Raw genomic sequence first — 27,557 nt, 5'->3', positions numbered from 1 at the left:
GCTAGGAAGAGTTCTTTGATTCGAAAATGCTAGGCTTATAGATTTTCCAGGAGAGGATTCATAAGTACAGTTAATAGGAAGCAAGTGTTCTCATCGTGTGGTATCAGGCTAGGTTGTCTCAGGAAGAAATGGAACACTCCTTGGGCAAGATGAACTTACCCCTGAGTGATTCAGAAGGAACCTGGCCACATCGTTTCCTGGTCAAGGAACTCTCTGGAATTAAGGAAGGCACACAGTCCTCTCCCGATTCTTAGGAACCCAAGCTCAGTCCCCAACCCCCAACGCAAACACGCAAACACACACAGTCCAGAGCCAACGGAGGGACATCCTTAGGAACATCAGGCTGAAGCCCAAAGTGGTAAATACCTGAGAGGGGGTCCCAGCCTGCCGGAAGGGTTGGAATGTTCAAATGGGGTGGGAGACATCAGACCCAGAAGAGGATTAAATAAAGGTGGGAGGCAGATACTCAAAAACTGGAGAAAGAGAACTGAGGACACAGGTAGTATCCATTCAGAATATTCTCTGAAGGCCCGGACTTCACCCCACCCCCACCCACCCCGAAGTGCCCTGAGGAAAGGACCGAAGTCAGATGAAGGGAGAGCTTCTAGCCCTTCCACTGGACGGCTTTGGGTGGCTTGCCTGACATTTCACTAAAAGCCAGCTGAGGGGCACCTGGGCGGCTCAGTGGTTAAGCGGCTGACTTCGGCTCAGGTCGTGATCTCATGGTTTGTGGGTTCGAGCCCCTCATGGGGCTCTCTGCTGACAGCACATAGCCGGCTTCAGATCTTCTGTCTCCCTCTCTGTCTGCCCCTCCCCCACTCTCTTTCCCTCTCAAACATAAATAAAAAACATTAAATAAATAAATAAATAATGAAAGCCAGTTGAAACCCCCAGACACAGCTGAATAATAGCCCTCAAAGATGTCAGATCCAAATCCAGGAACATTTTGCCTTATAGGGAAAAAGTATTTCTGCCAATATGATTAAGGATCTTGAGCTATGATTAAGGGTCTTATCCTGGATTAACTCTAAATGCAATCACACGTACCCTTATAAGAAGGAGGGCCGGGGAAGATCTTAAAAGGTCTCATAGCAAGAAAAAAAAAAAACAGTAACTATGGGAAGTGATGAATGTTAACTACACCATTGTGGTAATCATGTATATATGATAGGTTATGTCCCAAATCATCTCTTTATGTTGTACACCTAAAACTAATAGCGATCTTGTATATCTATTATAGCTCAATTTAAGAAGAAAAAAAAGGTTACGGGAGACTTTACACACAGAAAGAAAGTGACATGAAGGAAAAACGGCACTTAAAAATGGCAGCCTTGAAGACGGAAGTGGTGTGTCCACCCGTCAAAGGACGCTGGTCGCCACCGGAAGCTCTGTGAGGCAAGGAACCGATTGTGCTAGGAGCCTCTGACGGAGGCAGGGCCCTGCTGGCGCCTGATTTGGGCCCCGTGAGGCTGACTTTGGACTTTTGAGCTCCAGAACTATCAGAGAATAAAGTGCGTTATTTTAAGTCACCATTGGAAATTAATACAAAAAGTCCTACTAGAATAACACAGGTGTTCGGTCTGGCAAAGATGGGCAGCACTAATTTCTGATCATCAGATGTGGCAACGCTGACTCATGTGTCGCTAGTAGAGAGGCCTGTTGTGCCAGGGCCCTCCTGACCCGAGGGAACTGGGCGAGTTTGCTGGGGCTGCCTTACAAACCACCACAAACTCATCGGCTCAAAGCAACAGAGATTTATTCTGTCACAGTTCTGGAGGCCAGAAGAACAAAGTCAGTGTTGGCAGGATTGCTTTCTTCTGAAGGCTCTGAGAGAACATCCGCTTTCTGCCTCTCTCCTGCTTTCTGGCGGCTTCTGGGATCCTTGGTATCCTTGGCTGGCAGCTGCCTACCTCCGGTCTCTTCCTCTGTCTTCACGCAGATCCCTGGATGGTGTGCCCTCCTGCAACTCTTTTTCCTCCTCCTTTTCTGTCTTTTGTAAGGGCTCGGGTCACCGGATCTAGGGCTCTCCCTAATCCTGTATGAACTCATCCAGACGTCTTTAAATTAATTACATTTCCAAAGAAGGTCAGAGTCTCAAGTGCTGAGTGGTAGGATTTGGACATATCTTTTGCAGGGACACTATTCGACCGACTACAGAGGCCAACGGCCCTGCTTTCCCATTGGGTGGGGGAATTCTAGAGAACTCTAGCAATCATCCAGCTAAATAAAGACTCGGCAAAATGTAGCAGCTTGTCTAGGATCAGGCAAGAATTTCTGACCTGAGACCTCATAGAAACCAAACTTAAATTTCTAATCCTGCGTGATTCCCAACATGCTACCCAGCCTCTTGGGAATTCCCTGCCTAGGAATGCTTTCATTTACAATTAGCTTCAAATACATATACCTCATTCATCTTCACACGTCTCCTTTTGGCAGAAAAGATAAGCATATCAAACACTAAACATTAAAACCAGGGTCTCATATTTCAAGTTTACATTTAAGAAAACATTGCAGAGGTGCCTGGGTGGCTTAGTCAGTTGAGCCTCCAACTCTTGGTTTTGGCTTAGGTCACAATCTCACAGTTCGGTTTGTGAGTTCAGAGTTCTGAGCCCCACCTCAGAATCTGCTTGGAATTCTCTCTCTCGCTCTCTCTGTCTCTCCCATGCATGTGCTCTGTCTCTCTCTCTCTCTCTCCCAAAATAAATAAATAAACTTTAATTAAAAAAAAAAAAGAGGGGCACCTGGGTGGCTCAGTCGGTAAAGTGTCCAACTTCGGCCCTAGTCATGATCCTACAGTTTGTGAGTTCCAGCCCCGCATCGGGCTCTGTGCTGACAGCTCAGAGCCTGGAGCCTGCTTCAGATTCTGTGTCTCCCTCTCTCTGCTCCTCCCCTACTCACACTCTCTCTCTCTCCCTCTCTCTCTTTCAAAAATAAAGTAAAAAAAAAAATGAGATAAAAAAAATAAAAAATAAAGAAGGAAGGAAGAAAGAAAGGAAGAAAGAAAACATTGCAGTTTCTGGGGCGCCTGGCTGGCTCAGTCAGTAGAGCATGCGACTTTTGATCTCAGGGTTGTGAGTTCTAGTGTAGACCTTGGTGGGCATAGAGCCTACTTTAAAAAAACAACACAACAGCAACAACATTGCAGTTCTGATACTTCCCTTTCTGTACCTGTTGCTAGATGATAATGCTTCTCATAAAGGGAAAGATTTCTTTAAAAGTTAGCTGCTGTTACACCCAAAGGAGCTATTCTGACGTTTCAGAATATAGATGATGCTTCATCCTGGAGGTCTGATAATCACCTCATGGTTCACAAGGCGTTTTCTAGTTTAAAGCTTGTTGTATGTATTATCTTGTGAGATAATACCCACCCCCGGCCCCACAGGTTTGAAATCTCTCGTTCGGGCCAGTGGCTACTGCACGACACTTACAAGTCCGCAAGCACTTGGCCAGAGCTGTGCTCGCCCCTGCCCTGTTCACTTCCTGTGTCAGTTTCATGGGGCTGCTGTGAACAGGTCCTACAAACTAGCGGCTGAAAACAACCAAAATCCATCCTCTCACAGTTCTAGAGGTTCGAAGTCCAAAATCAGGGTGTTGGCAGGACCATGTCTCTCTGGAGGCTGCAGGGGAGGAGCTTGCCTGCCCCTTCCTGGCTTCTGGCGACTTTAGGCCATCTTGGCACTTCTGGGCAGGCAGCTGCGTTACTGCAGTTTCTGCCTCCATTGTCACATGGCCCTTCCCCCTCTCTAATCCAGCATGACGTCATCTTAACAGCTAATTCCATCTGCCAAAAGCCCTATTTCCAAATAAGGTTACATTCATAGGTTCCTCAAGGACATGGATTTTGGGGGGACACTATTCAGCCAAGTACACTTGCCCGAGGGAACATTTGTAGGTCTCTTTGGATGGCTTCATTTTCTTTCACTGCCCTCTTTTAATACACCAATTTCTTATGTCACTTGGGAAAAAAAGCCATAGGGGTACCCGGGTGGCTCAGTCAGTTAGGCATCCAGCTTTGGCTCAGGTCATGATCTCAGGGTTCGAGCTCCACATCAGGCTCTGTGCTGACAGCCTCAGAGCCGAAAGCCTGCTTTGAATTCTGTGTCTCCCTCTCTCTCTCTGCCCCTCTGCCACTCACATTCTGTCTCTGTCTCTCTCTCAAAAATGAGTAAACATTAACGATCGACATGTCATCAAAGTTTATTTCCCTCTCCCTGGCTTGCAGTTGACCATCTTCACACTGTGTCCTCACATGATTATTTCTCTGTCATGTGTTAGTTGTGTCTTAACCTCTTCCTGTTTTTTAATTTTTTAAAATGTTTATTCATTTTTGAGAGAAAGACAGGGAAAGACAGAGTGTGAGCAGGGGAGGGGCAGAGAGAGAGGGAGACACAGAATCTGAAGCAGGTTCCAGGATCTGAGCTGTCAGCACAGAGGCTGACGCGAAGCCAAACCTACAAATTGTGAGATCATGACCTGAGCCGAAGTCAGATGCTTAACTGACTGAGCCACCCAGGAGCCCCTAATCTCCTCTTCTTATTTTTTTAAACCTTTTTTATTTAGTTTTAAGAGAGAGAAACAGAGCACAAATGTGGGAAGGGCAGAGAGAGAGGGAGACACAGAATGTGAAGCAGGCTCCAAGCTATGAGCTGTCAGCACAGAGCCCACATGGGTCTTGAACCCACAACTGCATGATCAGATCCTGAGCCAAAGTTGGACACTTAACAGATTGAGCCATCCAGGGGCCTCTTAATTACCTCTTTAAAGACCCTATCTCTAAATACAGTCACAGTCTGAGAACTTCAACATAAGAATTGTAGGGGGACACAATTCAGCTCATAGTAACGGTCAAAGATCTCTTCAGCTTAGTGACTCTTATTCCCATCACCCCCTCCCCACCCTTGGGGGTCCATCCAATCAGCTTACAAGATGAGGAAGGAATCTTTTCTCTCAGCACAATGTGAAATCTATTAAATAATATAGACATATATAAGATACTTGTAGCAATCTACCCGTGTCTGATCCATTCTGTGAGGTTCTTGGATCATTAAGAGCACCTACTAAAAATGATCATTTCAGAGACACATAGCAAATATTAACTGAGAAAATGGGAAAAAACAGCCAGGAAATTTAGCTCCATTATTCATCTAATTGAAAACAACAGGTTTGCTGTGTGCTAAAAATAGTGCCGAGTGTCTGAGCCAGATGACTGAGAATATTTATGGTTTTTTTAGAAAAATCCTAAAAATCTCAATCACAACTAAGACCTAATTTGAGAAAGATCTTCTTAAAGCACAACAGAAAAGGTGAACAATGGGCAACAAAAAGGCTAAATTTCAGAGACAGAATGGGAGCCAAAGGATTGTTTACATAGAAGAGTAAGACGAAACAGTTATTTGGATTTTTCTTTAGGGCCTGATAAGAAAAAAACGTTGGCAATGTTCTAGAAAAGAGTTAACACTGAAGTTGCAAAGTAAGCATGCAAAAAATATCCCTGGCACAGGACAAAGGATTCCTCTTTCAACAGGTAAAAGAAAACCTTGTTTTGAGTTAAGAAGTATGAGACCAGCAAGCTTATCACTAATGATGATATAATGAAGCAATGGACCCTTTTTCAGGTCATCAGCTTGGTGTCTGTTCCAGGCTCCAGGTGGTTCTCTGTAACAGGAAAAGTTGTGAAAGAGAGAAAGAAAGAAAGGAAGAAAGAGAAAGGAAGGAAGGAAGGAAGGAAGGAAGGAAGGAAGGAAGGAAGAAAGAAAGGGAGGGAGGGAGGGAAGGAAAGAAGGAAGGAAGGAAGGAAAGAAAGAGAGGGAGGGAGGGAGGGAAGGAAAGAAGGAAGGAAGGAAGGAAGGAAGGAAGGAAAGAAAGAAAGAAAGAAAGAAAGAAAGAAAGAAAGAAAGAAAGAAAGAAAGAAAGAGAAAAGAGCATGAGGTCGACAGGATTTATATTGTTTTTTTACATTTTTTAAAATGTTTATTCATTTTGAGAGACAGAGTGCAAGTGGAGGTGGGGCAGAGAGAGAGGGAGATGCAGAATCAGAAGCAGGCTCCAGGCTCCGAGCTGTCAGCACAGAGCCTGACGTGGGGCTCCAACTCACAAACCAGGAGATCATGACCTGAGCCGAAGTTGGATGCTTAACCGACTGAGCCACTCAGACACCCCAACAGGATTTATATTGATTTCACATATTAAACAACAAAACCAATAATCTATAGAATTGTTGAATCACTATATTGTACACCTGAAACTAATATAACATTGTATTTTGACTATACTGGAATTAAAATTAAAAACTTAATTTAATACACCCCACAATGCTAGACATGCATGCTATTTACAGTCATCTTTACAGTCTGACAAGTAAGGGAATATAGTCAATCCAAATATCCTTCTGGGCTAGAAGTCTGTGCATAGATTGAAATAAGTAGCTGAGTTCCAGATAGGATGGGGAGACATTCTACGCCGGTGAGGAACCACCAGTGACACCAGAACAAGAATTATCGTGTACCTAAGTGACGATGTCTTAAGGGAAAACACAAACAAGTTCTGAGGAAGGTCAGTTTAAATTCTTTTTCTCCTTTAATGTTTATTTATTTTGAGGGAGAGAGAGACAGAATGTGAGTGGGGGAGGGGCAGAGAGCGAGGGAGACACAGAATCCGAAGCAGGCTCCAGGCTCTGAGCTGTCAGCACAGAGCTCAACATGGGGCTCAAACCCATGAACCGTGATATCATGACCTGAGCCGAAGTTGACGCTTAACCGACTGAACCACCCAGGCGCCCCTCAGGAAAGTCAGTTTAAGGAAAAATTAAAGTGGAGACGAAGGAAGGTAATAATGCTGCCTCTAATTTTCCACAGCAGCTCCGAGAGCTCAAAAGGCTTAAAAGACATGGGTGTCTGGGTGGTTAAGTGGGTTAAGCATCTGCCTCTTGATTTCAGCTTAGGTCACGATCTCACAGTTTGTGGGTTCGAGCCCTGCGTCAGGCTCTGTAGTGAGTGTGGCGTCTGCTTGGTATTACCTCTCTGCCCCTCCCTCATGCAATCTTTCCCTCTCTCTCAAAATAAAATAAAATAAAATAAAGTCCTCTAAAAACACACTTTAAAAAATACTTAAGGGCACCTGGGTTGCTCAGTTAAGAATCTGACTTCGGCTCAAGTCATAAACACAGTTCATGAGTTCAAGCCCTGTGTGGGGCTCTGTGCTCACAGCTCAGAGCCTGGAGCCTGGGTCTTCCTCTCTCTTTGCCCCTCCCCTATGCATAGTCTGTCTGTCTCTCTCACACTCTCTCTCAAAAAAGTGATAAACACTGGAAAATATTTTTTTAATACTTAAAAGCATATTTTTATTCTGAGGTCGTGGGAGGTAAGTAAACCAGCATTTACAGATGATTCTGTGCTGCCTGCGTCCCCCTGGTAGGGTCCCCAGGCCTGCATGGAGCAGCACAGAAGAGAATCTGTGGAGAGACTGTCTCTCTTTCCCAGGGAGCTTCCCCCAATTCAAATATATATTATTTTAATATAAAAATACTGTATAAAATACTATATGTTAAAATTTCCACCAGAAATCTCAGAGCTATTGAGAACAAGGATTAGTCCTATTCTGTAGGTTAAAATAAGAAAGGGGACAGAAAGATGTGGTCATTGGGTCAGTGGATTAGTTTCCTAGGGCTGCCGAAGTACCACACGCTGGGTTGCTTAAAACAACAGAAATGTATTCTCTCCCAACTTCTGAAGCCTAGGGTTCAAATTCAAGGTGCTGACAAGGCCATACTCCCCCTGAAGGCTCTAGCCTTCCTTGCCTCTTTTGGCTTCTGGGGTTGCTGGCAATCCTCGATGCTCCTGGCTTGTAAGATGGGTCACCCCCCTCTCTGCCGCCGTTGTCACAAGGTACTCTCTCTGTGAGTCTGTGTCCAAATTTTCTTCTTCTTATGTAGACACCAGGCATTGGATTAGGGCTTTAGTATGACCTCATCTTAACTATTACCTCTGTGAAGACCCTATTTCCAAGTAAGGTCATATTCACCTGTACCAGAGACCAGGGCTTGGATATGTCTTCTGAGGGGACACAATTCAACCCACAGCAGTCATTTTACGAACAGGATATTGCCGCGCAGAAGTAAGTATACTGAGAACCCCCAAAAGCCATGCCTCTCCAGGCGGAAAGGGAGACAACGCCACGCTTACCGGCGAAATGACCCAGCAGTTCTCTCTCAAGAAGCTCTTTAGGAGTTATTCCCGTCTCTGGGATTCACGATCCTGTGACTGGGAACATATTGTCCCACAGACTCTATCTATAATGTCTTTTTAGAAAATGTTTATTTACTTATTTTGAGGGAGAGAGAACATGTGTGAGCGGGAGAGGGGCAGAGGGAGAGAGAGACAGAGAAAGAGAGAGAGAAAGAGAGAATCCCAAGCAGGCTCCACACTCAGCACAGCGCCTGACACGGGGCTCCGTCCCGTGACCCTGATATCATGATCTGAGCCGAAATCCAGAGTTGGACACTTACCCCACTGAGCCACCCAGCTACCCATCTCTCCATCTGTAATGTCTTAGGTGCCTTCTCTACCATAAAAACTCCGCATTCCTATTCCCTAAAGCTGGTAACAGTGTCTTTTAGAGGAAATTTTTTCCAAAATGAGATCACCTGCTCTCAAGGATTCATCTGTTCTTTAGACTGAACAGAGAAGGATGTCCACGGAGGGGAAAACATAATAAAAACGACATTTTGAGTTTCCATTTTGCCTAAGACTCTGTGACGGGCACCATTAGTCATTTAATGCCATGTACAAACAACATTGTCCCCGTTTAGGGATGTGGCGGATGAGAGGCAGACCACACAAAAAGTTGTCAAGGTCTCACAGGCCCTAAGAGGGTAAAGAGTGAGTTAAAGACAGGTGCATCCTTCTTTGACCCCCAAGAGCAAGACAACTGGGGCTAGAGACAGGAGGGGAGAGGATGGGGTGGGAAGAGCCTGGCATGGAAGCTTCCTTCCTTCCCTCTGAACCAAGCAAAATGGTCGTCGAGGAGCTGCTCTTTCTGTCTGTGCAGTTGATGCCACTGACTGACCAAAAGAATCCAAGTGAGCCACCCACGTAACGCCCTTCAACAGGGGCCCGTTGTCCTGTGAGTCATGTGACAGCGAGCCAGGCATTTCTGTCCTCAACTGTACCATGCTTTGTTGTGAGGCTGGAGGGAATCATGAAATGTAATCATTCTTTCTGAGTTCCGGAGGCCAACCCGCAAAACTGAATGACTCCTTCATGGGCGACCTCACATTGTTTCATTTTTACCCTGCAACGTTCTTTTCCACCTTCTCCTTAAAAGCATTTATTCACTCCACAACATGCTGGTTTTAGCAAGCTGATAGCTTAAAGCACCTAATGTATATAACCTCCTTTTCTTTCTTTAGAATTGTTAAACCTTGGCGATGCAAGTCCGAATGGCTTCTGAAGAGTTCATCTTAATGCAAGAGAAGTACAGCTAACCAGATTTCTACATTCTCTTCAAGCTTCAATGCGAAATTTCACTGGGTTTATCCTTGCAATTACAAAAAAAATTTTTTACCTTCCATTTCTTCCTTTTTAAGTTGTTTCACTTCACTTCTTTACTTTCTGCTTTTCTGAATTATTTTATATTGCCTTCTTTGTCCTTGGAATTTTCCCGTTAATCTCATTTTCTTTTTTCTTTCTTCAGTTTCCTAGGTGTGCGGGATGTCTGACTCTCTCCTCCTTGTGGTTCTTGGTAGAATCATAAGAGCATAGAACTTAAGGAAAACAGAAAATTTCAGGTAGTTTGATGGCATCGTTTTACAGATGAAGGGCTAAGGTCTAGGGAACTTAAGGGATTTGCCCAAAGTGATGCAGTTAATTTGTGGGAAGACCTAGGACTATAATCCAGATAGTCCTGTTTATCACCACACAGCGCTGATGCTTTCTTCATACCTTATTCCACATTCATATAAGAAATCTTCATTTCCCTGCCATGTTTACTGCTGTGCAATAATGTCACACCATAAGCTCTGGGTTATTAAGCACAGATTTTTTAAAGTTAGTCTGTGCTTAACATTTCTGAGCCATTCCTAGATGGATGGCAGAAGATTTCATAAAAATTTGTAAAATGTGGGATCCTTATTATTTAACTTTACAAAAAAGAGAAATACGAAGAAGAAGAAAATGGGGAAATTTGGATACAGCACTACCAACAGCAAAAGTGTTGAGAAAGTAAGAGGAAGTGAAATTATACAACTCAAAAATATACTCATGGTAGACTCATAAATTTCCCTCATAAGCACAAGCTAATAATACGCATTTAGGTCATAGGTCAAACAAGTAATGAGAATCAACAGACAACGCTTTCCATAAACTAGAATGGGACCAAATTTTATTCAATGTTGTGTCCCCGATGACCCCCACAATTCATGATGCCTCCTAAGCGCTCAATGCACTTGTCTAATAAATGCTGTTCAAACTAGATATGTGGTCTACAGGGTTCTTTTATTTTTATATTTATTTTTGAGAGACAGAGAGAGACAGCATGAGCAGGGGAGGGTCAGAGAGAGAGGGAGACACAGAATCTGAAGCAGGCTCCAGGCTCTGAGCTAGCTGTCAGGACAGAGCCTGACACAAGGCTTGAACCCACGAACCATGAGATCATGACCTGAGCTGAAGCCGGACGCTTAACCGACTGAGCCACCCAGGTGCCCCTACAGGAGTCTTTTAACACCAAGATCCCATAACTCTAATTTTGAAAAGCAGCACAAAAAGATTACCAGTTAGTAATGAAGAATCCTCAGTTTTGAGCTTCCTCCATTTATCGCACATTGAAACAAACATATATAATGGATATGATTTGAATTCCTTGGGTGCAAGCAATAGCAACCAACTCAAGCTAGCTTAAGCAAAAAAGAGAATCTATCATGTGACGCAAGTGTTGTCTCATGAAACCTAGCACTTGCCAACTATTCCCTGTGTTCCTCCACATTTCCCAGCTTCCATTGCAGTTCATTTGGGATCATGTGTCTAGACCAGCCAATGGACTGTGACATGTGTCACTTTGGGACCAAGGCAGTTATGAGTGACCTTACTTACTTGAAGACATTATGTTAGTGAAATAGGCCAGTCAAAAGGGGACAAATATTGTATGATTCCACTTCTTTTTTTTAAAAAATATTTTATGTTCTTTTTTTATTTTTGAGAGACAGAGAGAGACAGTGGGAACAGGGGAGGGTCACAGAGAGAACGAGATACAGAATCCGAAGCAGGCTCCAGGCTCTAAGCTAGCTGTCAGCACAGAGCCCAAGGCGGGGCTCAAACCCACGAACCTCGAGATCATGACCTGAGCCAAAGCCGGATGTTTAACCGACTGAGCCACCCAGGTGCCCCATGTATGATTCCACTTCTATGGAGTACCTAGAGTAGTCAATATTTGGTTGCTAGGGGGTGGAAGGAGGGGAAATGGGGAGTTATTTTTTAATGGGTGCAGGCTTTCAGTTTGGGAACATGAGGAAAGTTCTAGAGGCAGTGGTGGTGGTCATATAACAATGTGAATGTGTCAATGCCACTGGGCTGTATACCTAATCATGGTTAGGATGGTGAGTTTTATGTTATGTATATCTTATCAACAATAATGAAAAGAAACCCTGTCAAATAAAAAAGCAAGGTAAAGATAACGCATATGGAATTGAATAAGGAGGGAGGGGAAACTATGTGCATAATTGCTTATTTTTTAAAAGGAAAAAACATAATTTTTTTCATTGTTAACTTTCGTAGAAAGGAGGGAATAGGGTAGAGGGAACTGGGCAATAAACTAGGTTTATCTAAATATATTTATCTAAATTTATCTAGATATACTTGCTTCATAGATTGGATTTTGAACCTCTGTAAATATACTACCTAATTATAAAACAAAATAAACAATTCAAAAAAAAATTTGCTGTACCTCCCCCACCAATGTCTCCTTCTGCTCCAGCAAACTTGGCAGTTCACCTCTTCCAGACGACTAAGGTAGAAGAGAAGGAGCTGCCTGGCCACTAAGGGCTTCCATGGGAGGCAAGAAAAACCTTGTGTTGGGTTAAGCCACCAAAGCACTGCACAAACTAGGACAGAGTGCCCTGACCAATGTGTCAGATGCTGTGGGATGCTCTGGACCGTGCAAAGCTCCCAGGACTTGCTGCTAGTAGTATTTTTAACTTTAGGGCACAAATACAGCCAAGTCTCCTAGTAGCCCCAGAACCAAGACTGAATGGGAACAATTCAGACTTCTTGTGAGACTCATCGATCTTCCTCTCTTCAAACATCTGTTTTGTCTTGTTCTGTTTTTTCCATGTAGAAACCAGTTTTCTCTGTTTCTCTCTGCACATGATAAACAGAAGAGAACTACCCCACAATTCATACGTTTATCTTTCCTCCAATCAAGAGACAAGTTCAGACATGGTTATTTCTCAGTCCTATTCTAAATTCCTGGAAGAGGGAATGTTATTCGCTTGGCTTGGGTCAGGTGTCCATTCATAGTCCAATAATATGGTCACTGGGGGAGGATCCTGTCACCCTCTAGCCCCTGTCGTGATTAGGGCAGGTCACCGAAGAGCGGTCCCCAGCAGATTGCATAAGACATGCCATGCTGAGTGCCTTTGATGGCTGGCTGGGGTATAGGTTCAGAGATCCAAAATATTAATGGCATAAACAAGAGAAAACAGTCTTTTCCCAGCCCTTGAAAAGCTGATAGAGGCATTTTAGAATTTGTATAGTGGGTGTAGTAAGTTGAATAGTGTCTCCCCAAAATTCATGTCCACATGGACCCTCAGAATGTGACCTTATTTGGAAATAGAGTCTTTGTGAATGTAATTTGTCTTTGTAGATGAAATCATCCTTAATTTATTTTATTTTATTTAAAAAATTTTTAGTGTTTATTTATTTTTGAGACAGAGAGAGAGACAGAGTGCAAACAAAAGAGGGGCAAAGAGAGAGGGGGACATAGAATCTGAAGCCTGCTCCAGGCTCTGAGCTGTCAGCACAGAACCCGATTTGGGGCTCGATCCCACGAACTATGAGATCATGACCTGAGACAAAGTTGGATGCTTAACCGACTGAGCCATGCAGGTGCCCCAAAATTATCCTTAATTTAAAGTGAGCCCCACATACAATGACTGGTGTCTTTTAAGAAAAGGAGAGGACAGAGGGAGACACACAGAAAAGGAGCCATGTGACAATGGGGCAGAGACTGGAGCAATGCCACTTCAACCCAAGGAACAGCGGGGACTCTAGAAGCAGGAAGAGACAAGGAAAGATCCACCCTTCCCCAGAGTCTTCAGAGGGAGCATGGCCTTGCTAACACCTAGATTTTGGACTTCTAGATCCCAGAACTATGAAAGAACAAATTTCTGTTGTTTCGAGCCACACAGTTAGTGGTGATTTATTTTGAGCCACACAATTGGTGATGAATGGCCAGGAAACTAATACGGTGTTTCTCGGGGCATCTGGGACCCAGTCTACTTTCAGCTTCCTTTCCACCACCCCCAGGAGGTGGCCCTCATCAGCATGGTCCAAGGTGGATCTTCAGTCTTCATGTCCACTGAGCAATGGGGTGATAAGGAGGGAAAAGGGAGCTCACTGCCTCCTTTCAAGGCCATACCTTCTAGCAGCACCCACCACTTAGGCTTACATACCACAGTCAAGCCTCGCTGCAAAAGAGGTAGGGAAACAGTCTTTATTCTGAGTGGACAAAGGTTCAGCTAAAATTTAGGTTTCTATTACCAAAGATAAGGGTAGACAAAGAACAGATCCCTACCTCTGTGATGAAATATATCTAAAGGTTTTGGGTTTTTGTTTGTTTACTTCTTAGCATCTTATTTTTTATTTTATTTTATTAAGTTTTTTTATTCCTTTATGAGAGAGAGAGAGAGAGAGAGAGAGATCAGGAGAGGGACAGGAAGGGAGGGAGAGAGAGGGAACCCCAAGCAGGCTCCATATGCCTGGCACAGAGCCCAATGCAGGACTTGAACTCACGAACTACGAGATCATGACCTGAGCCAAAATCAAGAGTTGGATGCTCAAGTGACCGAGCCACCCAGGTACCCCTTATTTTATATTTTAACCAAAATATTAGGCACAGACTTCCAGAAATTTCACTGGATCTGGAAGTTGAATAATGGACGAGGGCCAGAGAAAATCAGTAGGGAAAACATGCCAGCCCAAGAGGCAGCCTGAGCTACCACACAGAGATCTCAGCTTAAATTAATCACTTTTCAGGAAAGCCTTCCCTAGCTCCCCAAATTAGGTTACATCCCTCTGTCCCACACCCATCAGCCTAAAGTTCTCCAAGTCTGTTGACCTGCTAAAGGAAAACTCGTCAGGGCCAAAGACTGTGTCCGCCCTCATCATTCGCCATGTCCCCAGCACCTGGTTCAGTCCCTAGCACACAGTAGGTGCTCAACAAATATTTGTGACTGAATTAATGCAGGAACTAAGGTAGGAGAGTACATATTTCAATAAGATCAGTAACGCAAATGACCAATACAGAGGCACATCAAGAAGTGAGCCAGAATGAAGACTAACTAGAGACTAGGGCCAGATTTTGTGAAGAATGGGATCTGCTACTTTTTCTAAAGCAGAGATTTACTTTAAATACTAATAGTATTTACTATTATTTAATTATTATTTAATACTAATTAATATGGTAGGGACACCTAAGTGGCTCAGCCGGCTACGCATCCAACTCTTGGTTTCGGCTTAGGTCATGATCTCACGGTTGGTGAGATCAAGCCCCACATTGGGCTCTGCGCTGGCAGCATGGAACCTGCTTGGGATTGTCTCTTTCCCTCTCTCTCTGCCTGCTCCCCCTTCTCTAAAAATAAAAAAATAAATAAACATGTTTTTTTAAAAGTTAGTATGGCAGTGGTATATAGGACTTCCTCCTTTATAATGAAAATAATGATACATGCTTGGTAGAATGTTGGGTAGATGCAATGAGATCATAAAAAGTACCAGTCAAGGGGCACCTGGGTGGCTCAGTCAGTTGAGAATCCAGCTTTGGCTCAGGTCATGATCTCAGGGTTCGTGGGTTAGAGCCCTGCGTTGGGCTCTGTGCTGACAGCCAGACTTACTAATTTGGGGGGGGGGGCTCAGTTGGTTGGGCAACCAGCTTTGGCTCAGGGCATGATCTCATGGTTTGTGAGTTTGAGTCCCGCGTCGGGCTCTGTGCTGACAGCTCAGAGCCTGGAGCCTATCTGCCGATTCTGTGTCTCCCCCTCTCTCTGACCCTCCCCCTGCTCACGCTGTCTCTCTCTCTGTCTCTCAAAAATAAGTAAAAAACATTAAAAAAAAAAAAAGGTACCCAGTCAATAGCACCTACTACAAGAGGAGGGAAGGGCTGGGGCACAGAAATCAGTTCACTCATTTATCCGGCAAATATTTGACGAGAGCACCAAGTGAGTGTGTAACAGAGCCACTCACCCTGCCTCTCCTCTGGCGTGCACACATATAGAATCTATGTCCGAGAATCTCTAGCCAAATGGAAAACTAAAAGCCAAACTTCATGCAAAAGCTCCACTAAAAGCTGGATTGGAACCTGGCCTGGACCTAGGTCTAAGGGGGATATAGGCCCTCCTCTCTCTCCACTGAACTGAGTGGGCAGGGTCCACAGGGCCAGGGTCACTGGACCTACCCACCCAGTTACAGAGGAGGTGTTTGGAAAGAGAGAATGACAGATTCCCACTTCCCACTTCCCCGGGAGGGTGACCCGGTAAAGGAGCACTAACCACACAAGAGCATCTTATGTGAATTCAGGAAGTGAAAGAAGAGTGGAGCCTGGGGCCCAGCCTTTAAGACCAATTACCCCGCCCCCGTGCTGTGAGTCAGCCTAGCCACCTCTCCAATTAAAGGAGAGGAAGAGAGTCCTGGATTCTGTCCTCTGATATTCTCCTAAATGGGGAGAGAAGCAAGAATCTTCTTCCCTATGTCCTGGATCTCAAGAGGAACTACAGTTGTATCTGGTTCTAAGCCGCCAGGCCTTGGAAGGTTGGGGAGGGTGTCCCTAGCTGAAAAAGGGGCTGTGCAAAGTTAGGGAGCCATGAAAAACATGGCAAGTCCAGAAAATTAGTCAGTAGTCAATTTTGTGTAAAGCACAGTGAGTGTGCAGAGGAAGCAGCAGAAGTATCTAGACAGGGAGTAGGAACAAGACGGTTTGTCAAGACTTACTAATTTGAGAGGGGGGGGCTCAGTTGGTTGGGCGACTGGCTTTGGCTCAGGGCATGATCTCGTGGTTTGTGAGTTTGAGCCCCGTGTCGGGCTCTGTGCTGACAGCTCATAGCCTGGCGCCTGCTTCAGATTCTGTGTCTCCCTCTCTCTCTGCCCCTCCCCAGCTCATGCTGTCTCTCTCTGTTCCTAATAATAAATAAACATTTTTTAAAAAACTAAAAAAAAAAAAGACTTACTAATTTGAACAAATTACCATCACCCTCTTCCCCCCTCTCCCTCCCCCTTCAGCCCTCATTTTCAGTATTCAATAGTCTCTCATGATTCGTGTCCCTCTCTCTCCCCAGCTTTCTTTCCCCCTTCCCCTCCCCCATGGTCCTCCATTAGGTTTCTCCTGTTAGACCTATGAGTGCAAACATGGTATCGGAGTGGGGTTTTGAGGAGGGATTAGGTCAGGAGGTGTGGCCCTCACGCAGGGGATTAGCACCCTGGTAGGAGAAGCCCCAGAGAGATCCCCAGCCCTTTCCACCATGTGAGCAAAGTCTGTAACCCAGAGGAGGGTGCTCATCCAACCCTGCTGGTGCCCTGATTTAGGACTCCTGGCCTCCACACCTGGGAGAAATAAAATTCTGTGAATTAAAAGCTACCCAGTCTGTGGTACTTTATCATAGCAGCCTGGGTGGACCGAGACAGGGATCAAAAATGAAAAGCAAACATCATATTTATCCACAAAATACCAGAGGCATTCTCATTAACTTAAGGAATAGGACAAGGAAGTCTGTTATTCCCGATATTGAGCATTTTTCTGGAGGTTCTAGACAATGCACGAACACAATAAGAAAAGAATAGGAGGCATAACAATTGGAAAAAATGAGACAAACGTCTCATCATTTACAGTATGATTGCCTTTCTCTTGCTCTGTTACAGAAACAGCTGAATTGGAGACTGTATCAGTCAGCTTGTGCTGCTGTAACAAAATACCAGAGGCTGCTGGCTTCAACAAAAGAAATTTATTTTGGAGGCTGGACATCCATATTCAATTTTCCTGAGGCCTCTTGCCCTGGGTGCCTTCCCTCTGTGTCCTCACATGGCCTTTTCTCTGTGTGAGCTCATCCCTGGGGTCCCTTACACTTCTTATGAAGACAGGGTGTAGCCCTTATGACTTCATTTACCTTAAGCATCTCTGTGTGTGCCCAAATACAGTCACACTGAAGATTAGGGCTTCGATGTATGAATTCTGGGGAAACGCAATTCAGTTAATAATAGAGACTAAGCTCTGTGGTCATAACGGAGCTTCTAGATGTCTTCTCTTCTGAACTGATCTAACAGAGGGAAGAGAAAGGGAGAGAGACAGAGTTACAATTCAAGCAAACATGCTAAGGACTCCCTCCCCATTTCCCCTCCTTATCCCTGGGAGGAGTGAGTGCGGGAAGAAAGAGAGCAGATGTGTTGATCTAACAGTGGTTCTCAAGGCCGGTGCTCCTTAGAATAATTTGGGGAGCTTTACCTGCTCCTGAGCCCCACCCGCAGAATTTTTTAGTTAACTGATCTAGGGGAGTCTGGTCTTGGGTACCTTTTAAAATTGAGATGTACTTCACGTACCATAAAATGTGCCTTTTTAACGTTGCACAATTATCACTGATATCGATTCCAGAACATTTTCATCATCCCAGAAAGAAGTCGCACACCCCTCGGCAGTCAGTCTCCATTCCTCCTTCCCCTGGAACTCCGGCAACCATCAGTTTACTTTCTTTCTCTATAGATTTGCCTGTGCAGGACATTCATATAAATGGAGTCATACAATACATGGCCTTTTGTGTCTGGCTTTGTGTGTGTGTGTGTTTTATTTAAATCTCTCTTTCCGCGTGGCCAGGGTTAAACACGACTGTGTTAGCAGAAATCCTCTCATGAAAACCAGACACCTTCCAGAGGAATTCCTCTGCACTGCCCTTAGGGTCAGTCCGCAGCGAAAGAGAGAGCCCCCAGCTCCAGCAGGAAAAGCTGGTAAAGGGCTCTGATTGGCCCACCGTGGGTCACAGGTTCACCTTTTGGTCAATCACAGTGCCCAGGGGATAGTCACATGATCACTCCTGTGAACTTTAGCCTAAGAAAAATGGGGAGTTGTTATAGGATTTTACATAGGAGAAGACATAATCAGATTTAGAAATATTTACTTGCACTAATCGTTTGAATTGCTAAGGAAAATCAATCAACCTTAAGACCCAGTATATTAAGAGTCTGATGCAATGATGCTACTAATTTAAAAAAAAAAAAAAAAGGTGTTTTGTTACGAAGTGAATGTTTGCGTCCCCCAGAACTCATATGTTGAAGCCCTAACTCCCTACCATGTGATGATGTTTGGGGGGGGGGGGCCCTGGGGAGGTAATTAGGTTTAGATAAGGTTGTAAAAGTGGGGCCCCCATGATGGGATCAATGTCCTTACAAGAAGAGGAAGAGAGCTCACGGCTATTCTCCACCACGTAAGAACAAGCCAGGGAGAGAGTCTTCATAGAACCCAGTGATGGCGGCACCCTGTGCTTGGACTTTCCAGCCTCCAGAACTATGAGAAGTGAGTTTCTATTGGTTAATCCACAGTATTCTGTTATAGCGGCTCAGCCTGGCTAGATAGTCTCCAAGTCCAATTACCAATATATAGAAAATGCAGAAGCCAGGATCTAGCTCAGTGACACCATGGGGATGCAATCCATAAAAACCCAGGCAAACTCTACAGGACAGACAACATGTTTCTGGTTTTCTTTCAGTAAATAAACTGCAAGGAAAAAAAAGAGATGGGATAACCAGCAGAATAAAAGACATTTAAAGACACGCAACCAATTACAATGTATGCACGTTATGTAGGTCCTAAGTTTTAAAAAATGTATGACATTTATGAGACACCTGGAAATCTGAAGAGTAGGTATTTAATGATGTAAAGAATTATGAATTCTTTTTAGGTGTGATAATGGTATTTTTAAAATCTTGATCTTTTATAAATCCATACTGAAATATTTATGAATGAAATGAGAGGATATATGGGCTTTGTTTCAAAATATTATGGGGGGACAGTGGGCTGGGATAGGGATGGGGCAGGCCTAGCCTGGGTTAATGGTTATTGGAGCTGCAGGGGCGGGGACCTAAGAATATTAACATCTGTCTCCTTTAGGGGTGCCTGGGTGGTTCAGTTGGTTAAGTGTCCTACTCTTGATTTAGGCTCAGGTCATGATTTCACAGTTCATGAGTTTGAGCCCCATGTTGGGTTCTGAGATGATGGTGCAGAGCCTGCTTGGGATTTTCTTTGTCCCTCTCTCTTTGCCCTTCCCCCACTTTGCCCTCTGTTTCTTTCTCAAAATAAATAGATAAATTAAAAAAAATATGTCTCCCTTAGTGTTACAGTTTAATAGTTATATCGAACTGTCTTAGGGCCCCTGGGAGGCTCAGTGAGTTAAGCATCCAACTCTTTCTCTCAGATCATGATCTTGCAGATTGTGGGTTCAAGCCCCACATTGGCCTCTGCACTGGCAGTGGGAGCCTGCTTGGGATTCTCTGTCTCCTTTCTCTCTGCTCTTCCCCTGACTTGTTTTCTCTCTCTCTCAAAAATAAACAAACATAATTTTTTAATGTTTATTTATTTCTGAGAGAGAGAGAGAGAGAGAGAGAGAGAGAGAGAGAGAGAGAGAGTGCATGAACAGTGGAGGGGCAGAGAGAGAGGGGGACACAGTATCCAAAGCAGGCTCCAGGCTCTGAGCTGTCGGCAAAGAGCCCAATGCGGGGCTTGAATCTATTAACCATGAGATCATGACCTGAGCCAAAGTCAGACGCTTACCCAATTGAGCCAACCAGGCACCCCCAAAGTAAACAAACTTGAAAAAAAAGAAAGCTGTCCTGTCTTCATTGTTTGGTAGTGATTTGGGTCTTTTTTATGTATACATAAAAATACTAAACTATATTTCTTTTAAAAAGGAGGAAGGAGGGGAGCCTGGATGGCTCCGTCAGTTAAGCCTTCCACTTCAACTCAGGTCATGATTTCATGGTTCATGGGTTCGAGCCTCACGTCAGGCTCTGTGCTAACAGCTCAGAGCCTGAAGCCTGCTTCAGATTCTGTGTCTCCCTCTCTCTCTCTCTGCTCCCCCCCACTCATACTTGCTCTCTCTCAAGAATAAACATTAAAGTTAAAAAAAAAAGGAGGAAGGAGGGGTGCCTGGCTGGCTCAGTTGGTAGAGCATGTGACTCTATTTTGAGGTTGTGAGTCCAAGCCCCACTTTGGGCATTGAGCTTGCTTAAAAATAATCAACAAACAATAAAAAAGGAGGAGAAAAAATACATGGGCCATTGTGAGGTGACTGGGTTAAAGTTTGAAAAGCTAAAAGTACAGAGCCCAGTTTGGAGGCTGTTTGGAGAACCCAGGAATGACAGTGATGGCAGGCGAAAGAAAGAAAAGATGGATGCTTCAGAGAGTGGACCACTGGGGGTCGGGTACGTTAAGAAATTATTGTCAGTTCTTTAGTGTCGGGTGTTTGTTTGGATGCAGAGAGTGACAGAAAGATAGGCATTGAATATGGTGCCCAGTTTCCGGCCCAGGCAAGCGGGTGCTGCCAGCTGCAGAAGTAGGAAACAACAGAGGAGGAGAAAGTTGGTGGAAGAAGGTGGTGAGTTCAAATGTACACATGATGACTTTGATGTTTCTGCAGGACATCCAGGGAGCGCTGTCCAGTTGGTGAAGGAGTCTGGCAGGAGGTCAGGCAGACATATAAAGTTAGAACCTATTAGGATCCAGCAGATGATTGTGAGATGGCCTGGAGAGCGACTCTGAAAGGGAAGGAAGAGAGGACTCTGGAAAGGAAAGGAAAATATGGGCCCGGAGGAAGGCCAGCTTTGAGAGGAGACGCAGAGAAACAGGAGCCCTCAAGCCAGGCCAGAAGGACACAGAAAAGCAGGAAGAGAACTAAGACGAGTGTGTATTTCATGAAAGTCATAGACAAAGGAGCAGGAGAAGGGTCAACCGTTTCAAAAGCCGCTGAACATCCATGCACAGAAAGAAATGAAACTATCCACTGGACTCAACAACAAAGACATTGTCTGTGACCCCAGTGAGAGTAGCTTCCAGGCTGCCAAGCACATAAACCAATTGCCTTGGGTTAAAGAGTGAATGGGAGGAAAACAAAGATGCTTCTCAAGGTCTGCTCTTCTCTCCACAGTCCCTTTTAAGGAGGTTGCTCTGTCCATGATCCTGTGGCCCTGAAATGGCTGTGTCCTGTAATATGAGGCCAGTGACCTATGACTTGTGTCCTCAAGAGAGGGAATTACCCAGATTAATTAAGGTCCATCTCTCTCGGGCCTCTGTTGACAGTGGGAGCTGAAGGTCCTGAGGTTGACTGGCGTTGGAGTGGTCATTATGGCATGGTGCTAGATGAGAAGCAGAGAGCGGGGGAGAATGAATGTCCAGAGAGAAACAGAGAGCGAGAAAAGGAGGGGAGGGAAGGGGAGATGAGGTGGATCTGATCCTGATGGGCTTACAGTCCCCATTCCAAGTTCCTATGAGGCCATCTCCAGACTTACACACGGTTTCCAACGTGTCCCTGCAAGAGTCAGTTCCCTTGAGCCAGCCCGATGTGTCTCTGCTCCAAAGAAACTTGAGCAAAACAGGAAGTAAGAAAGCAGAGGCAGCAAGTGTAGAAAACTTCTTTAAGAAATTTGGTTTTGCAAGGGAGGAGAGAGATGGCACAATAACTAGATGCAGTGGTGAGAGTAAGTTTTATGCTGCTGGGAAAATCAAGAGAGGCGGACGTTGAACACGTAAGAGAGCCGAGATGATGGTTAAAGCAGGGTCTCAGAAGAGGTAGGCAGTGAGATCATCCTCAAACAGAGCCTCTGAGCTCGGTGTCCTGGGCACCAATGCATGGAGCCCTGGGCCCCCCAGGACAGGGCGGGTCTCCTCCCATCTGCCCTTCTGCCCATGCCTGCTTGGTAAGAGGGCAGCTGCAACGACCATGTTGCTCTGCCTTAGTCCATGGTACATTTTTCCAGGCATTTTGCAGCTTGGGTTCGATGTATATCATGTCAAAGGCCTCACAGCCTTGCTAAGTCACTACCTGCAGGCATTCAACTGCTGTAAATGACCACTTACCATTGGACTTAAGTAGCACCTGACTCTAATACCAAGCTTCAGGGATAGAGTGCTATATTTCTGGCTGTTTCTAGCTGCTTCAGTCAACCTCTGTGCTCTATCATACAGCTTACTCAAACTTTATGAACACTGGTTTTGACAGATGAACTGGGGAATAAATAGCAACGTTCATCTGTGTATATATTACACGGGAGTGAGGAATTGATGCTAAGGAAATTGCCCCTCATCTTTATTCAGATTGCAAAGAAACCCGTAGATTCCCCAAAAAGTTCGAAAGAGTACTAAGATGTAGGTCTTACAGTTTTCTGTATTTCGTTTCCAGAGAAAATGTCTATTTATATTATGACCTATGATTCCCAGACCTGAGAGGACTAACAGACGGTATATACATAAATGCAACCCACATGCTCTCATTCAACCTGTCTTCTACAGCTTGCCTCTTCTTTGCTTTTTTTTAAAATTTTTTACGTTTATTTATTTTTGAGAGAGAGACAGAGCGTGAACGGGGGAAGGGCAGAAAGAGAGGGAAACACAGAATCTGAAGCAGGCTCCAGGCTCTGTGCGGTCAGCACAGAGCCCAAAGCAGGGCTCGAACTCATGAGCCATGAGATCATGAGCTAAGCTGAAGTCAGATGCTTAACCAACTGAGCCACCCATTTAAAAAAAATTTTTTAATTAAAAAAAAGAAAGAACAAAGTAATGAAAAAAAAAGTTTATCAGAAATGTCTGCCCCTACACTTTGCCTTTTCATTGAACCATACTCAAAACTGAATATGTGGCCTAATAATTTTGTAAGGTATATATGCATAGAAAAAAATAATGAAAGGAAATATAATGCCAATAACAATTATCTTGGGGGTATTAACAGTATTGAAAAGTTTTTTCTTTATATACATGTTCTGTATTCTAAATTTTTTTTCAATGGAGGTACATTACTTCTAAAATCAGAATACATATGTATATGTATAAATATACAGTAAAATTTTGGTTTGTGAGCATAATTCATTCTGGACACATGCTTGTAACCCAAAGCACTTGTAGATCAATGAGAATTTCCCCATAAGAAATAATGGAAACTCAGATGATTCATTTCACAACCCCAAAATATCCCTATAAAAACGTTTATGACACTGTAATATAATACAAAATAGTGAAGAAAATACAAAATATTTTAAAAGATAAATTCACCTGCACTTACCCTTGAAAACCTTCGTGGCTGGTGTGAGGGAGAGAAGAGAGAGGAGGGTTACTGTGCAGACGACTTTCACTCTCACTAACAGATTCACTGCTATCTATTGGCTCGATGGAATCTTTCTTTTCATGCAACTTTAGCAAGGAACTGTCCAATGACACTTGCTTTTGCCTCCTTTGGAGGATTTTGTGGAAATGTGACATTGCATTGGTGACCAACCACAATCCGCAGGGAGCCAGTGAGCGAGCCAGAGAAGAACCGTTGGCTCAGTTGTGATCATGTGACATTTGGTGTCACGTACTACTCGTGTTGCAAGACACCGCTCATTTGTCAAGTTAAAGTTTATCAGAGGGGCGCCTGGGTGGCTCAGTTGGTTGAGTGTCCAACTTTGGGTCAGGTCATGATCTCGCGATTCGTGAGTTCGAGCCCCGCATCGGGCTCTGTGCTGGCAGGTCAGAGCCTGGAGCCTGCTTCAGATTCTCTCTCTTCTCTCTCTCTCTCCCCCCTCCCCTGCTCATGCTCTGTCTCCCTCTGTCTCTCAAAAGTAAAAAATGAACATTAAAAAGAAGGAAGAAAAAAGAAATATATAAAAAAAGAAAGAACAAATTAATGAAAAACAAATTTTATCAGAAATGTCTGCTTGTCAGGGTGCCTGGGTGGCTCAGTCGGGTAAGCATCTGACTTGGGCTCAAGTCATGATCTCACGGTTCATGATTCGAGCCTTGCAACGGGTGGTGTACTGACAGCTCAGAGGCTGGAGCCGGCTTCAGATCCTGTGTCTCCCTCTTTCTCTGCCCCTCTCCTGCCTGCACTCTGTTTCTCTCTCAAAAATAAATAAACATCGGGGTGCCTGGGTGGCTCAGTCAGTTAAGCGTCGGTTTCAGCTCAGGTCATGATCTCACAGTTCATGGGTTCAAGCCTCACATCGGGTTCTGTGCTGACCGCTAGCTCAGAGCCTGAAGCCCATTTCGGATTCTGTGTCTCCCTCTCTCTGACCTTCCCCTGCTTGCGTGTCTCTCTCTGTCTTTCAAAAAAAAAAAAAAAAAAACCAGAAAAAATATTTAAAAAATAAATAAACATAAAAAAAAAAGAAATGTTTGTCTGTCTTGCGGACACTTCCAGAACCAGTTACTCACAATCCCAGGTTCTCCTGTACTCTGTGTCCCAGTTACTCCAGACAGCTCGCTGGGGAACTTCTCCCCATCAAGACCCTGAAATTGCTCCTTTCTTTTTCAACCTGCCTACTAGATCAGTGCAAAGGAGCATGGGGGAACGGACTGAGTCTTGTTCGCTGACGGACATCAGGCTCTTAGCACGGGGCCTGCTATAGAGTAGGCTCTCCATCACCATTGGATACAATTTTTCCTGAATACGCTTCATACTTTTTCCCCTGCAGGCTTTTCTGTTCATGTTAACCCTGCTTCCCCAGAAGATGCTCAAAGCCTTGATTAGATTCTAATCTAAAGTCCTCCCCATGAGCCACTTATAAGAGTCCCGATCACATCTGCATCTTATCAGGAAATTATGTTCCGCTGGGATTTTCCCCGGCACGCTGTATTCCAACTACTACTTTACTTGTTTTATTGCCAACCACCCCCTCCCCCTTCCCTGAAGGCAAAGACTACGTCTTCTCCATCTCGCAACCCAATCCTACCCTCTCTGTGTCTTAGCCACAATCAGGGTAATGTCTGCCATGTTGTAGGTATCAAGGATACAGGCCCCTCTTCTGCTGCTGGAGTCCTTCTTGCTAAAATATTGAGGGGAGAGCGGAGACAGGAATCAGATATTCAGTCCTACTTTCTCCCAATTCAGTGACTGCCCTCAGATATTAGACTCTTCAAGTCTGGTGGTACCTGGTGGTACCTTAATGGCAGGAGCGGGAGAGGACTTCGGCTCTTGGAGACACCTCGCAGTTGATCAGAAGGTGCTTTCCACCGGCCTTACTAGTCTTTGCTGACCCAAACATGACCAAGTTATGATGGAGGGTCTTGGAGGCCGCCGGTATAGTCTGGGAAGGAACAACAAGGAAATATCTGTACCAATACGGCCAACTTGTGCCCCCCATAGAAAAGAAGTCTTATCACACTAGGCCTCCAGAAAGAGGGGACCCACAGAGACATTCCTTTTCTCCCCATCTGTGTCCATCTCCCCACAATGCCCCTATTTTTACCGCCACACCCGATTCCAATGTGTGGGTTTTGTCCATACCACCAAGTAATTCTCCCACAGCAGCTAGCTGTCCTTAATTCAACTCAATCCTGATACTATGACCTGGAGAGGGCGTCAGATTCCACAGGTCAAGGATTCAGTCTTACAAGGCTGCCTTCACCACCCGCCCCACCCTTCAGATACCAATCACAAGTCCAGATTATCAACAGTGCTTCTGGCCAAGAGCTATAGATTGGAGGTTCCCACGACCCCTCCTTGGGTTCAGTTAATTTGCTAGAGTGGCTCACAGAGCTCAGAGACTTAACATTTTACTTACTAGATTACTGGTTTAGTAAAGGGGTATAACTCAGAAATACCCAGGTGGAAGAGGGACACAGGAGAAGGTATGGGGAAACTTCTGTGCACTCTCCAAGTGCGACGCTCCCCCCTCCCCCGAATCTCCGCAAGTTCACCAGCTGAGAAGCTCCCCAGATCGCCTCCTTTTGGGTTTTTATGGAGGCTTCCTTAGGTTGGCACGAGCAATGAAATCACTGGCCATTGGTGACTCAATGCAGTCTCCAGCCCCTCTCCCCTCCCTAGAGGTCTGGGAGCAGGTCTGAAAGTTCCACTTCCCTTATTACATGGTTGGTTCCTCTGGTGACCAGTCCCCATCCTTAGGTGACCTAGGGGCTTTCCAAAAGTCACCTTGTTCACATCACAAAAGACACCTTATCTTCTCAACACTGAAGAAAATTTCAAGTGTTTCAGAACTCACTGTGGCAGGAACAGAGTCCAAGACCAAATATGTATTTCTTATAATAAATCATAATATCATTGCCTCTTTCTCCCAGAACCCCCTCTCTCACACAACTAGACCTGATGTCCTTGCCAGAGACTCCCCGCTTCACAGTTGAAGGCGGTTGTCCAGATCTGGTTGATTTTTTTGTTTTTGGCTTTTTCCATCACTTCCTGAAAAATGTGTCCTAAAATCCCCCACTGTGATTGTGGGTTTGTCTTTTTATGTCTGTCAATTTTGTCAACTCTTTAGAAGGGATTTATTTATTAGGTGCTGGATATCATGAATGAAAAACTATGGATATAATTTGAGGTTCTAGCAAGACTAATTTTGCTTCTGCCCAGGCAGTCTGGGCAGGTATCCTTAAACTTGAGTTTGTTTGTTTGGTTTGGTTTTAGAGAGAAAGTGTGAGCAGGAAAGAAGTGCAGAGGTAGAAAGAGAGAATCTCAAGCAGGCTCCATGCTCAGCTCAGAGCCCAATGTTGGGCTTGATCCTATGACTCTGGGATCATGACCTGAGCCAAAATCAGGAGTCAGATGTTCAACCGACTGAGCCACCCCTGCAAACTCTGGTTTTAAAACAGGCAATTGTGGGTGCCCGGGTGGCTCAGTTGGTTAAGTGTCAACTCTTGATTTCAGCTCAGGTCATGATCTCATGGTTTATGGGTTCAAGCCCCATGTCAGGCTCTGCACTGATAATGTGGAGCCTGCTTGGGATTCTCTTTCTCCTCCCTCTTTCTCTGTCCCTCCCCCACTTATGCGTGCTGTCAAAACAGACAGTTACACTTTAAAAATTCTAAACAAACAAACAGAGGCAATTTTGCCCTCCAGGAGACATTTGGCAATGTCTGGAGACCGGTTGGGTTGCCTGAACTTGGTGGGTGTGTGGGGGTGCTATTGCATCTACTGGGTAGAGGCCAGGGGTGCTGCTGAACATTCTACAGTGCACGGGGTGGGACAGTCCCCACTACAGAGAATTAGCTGGCACAAAATGACAATAGCCCTGAGGTTAAATTATCAGTAACAACAATAATAAATTAATAATAATAATAAGTTGAGTTGATTGGAAACAGATCTTCAGTCTTTGTGAGGGTTTTTCTATTGTCACGTC

General features: G+C 44.7%; 2 long non-coding RNA genes across 4 annotated transcripts; one reads left to right on the top strand and one right to left on the bottom strand.

The window, feature by feature from the left end:
- The first annotated feature begins 218 nt into the window (after positions 1 to 218).
- On the top strand, positions 219 to 1,529 carry LOC115273823. Its single transcript, XR_003900970.1, has 2 exons — positions 219 to 358; positions 1,241 to 1,529. It is a non-coding gene; the product is annotated as an uncharacterized LOC115273823 (long non-coding RNA).
- Positions 1,530 to 1,739: 210 nt separating this feature from the next.
- On the bottom strand, positions 1,740 to 26,237 carry LOC115273814. Of its 3 annotated transcripts, none has more exons than XR_003900967.1 (7): positions 25,989 to 26,237; positions 25,367 to 25,511; positions 25,158 to 25,250; positions 17,790 to 17,955; positions 17,360 to 17,509; positions 9,562 to 9,760; positions 1,740 to 2,057 (listed from the first exon to the last, which is right to left on the bottom strand). It is a non-coding gene; the product is annotated as an uncharacterized LOC115273814 (long non-coding RNA). The 3 variants fall into 3 exon arrangements; XR_003900964.1 differs by having other exon boundaries at positions 1,740 to 2,035; XR_003900963.1 differs by lacking the exons at positions 1,740 to 2,057; positions 9,562 to 9,760 and having other exon boundaries at positions 17,179 to 17,509.
- Between the last annotated feature and the right edge of the window lie 1,320 nt (positions 26,238 to 27,557).

Source organism: Suricata suricatta, chromosome 2 (assembly GCF_006229205.1).
Source record: "Suricata suricatta isolate VVHF042 chromosome 2, meerkat_22Aug2017_6uvM2_HiC, whole genome shotgun sequence".
Lineage (NCBI taxonomy): Eukaryota > Metazoa > Chordata > Mammalia > Carnivora > Herpestidae > Suricata > Suricata suricatta.
Note: the sequence above shows the minus strand (reverse complement) of the source record. Positions and strands in the feature narration are given on the sequence as shown.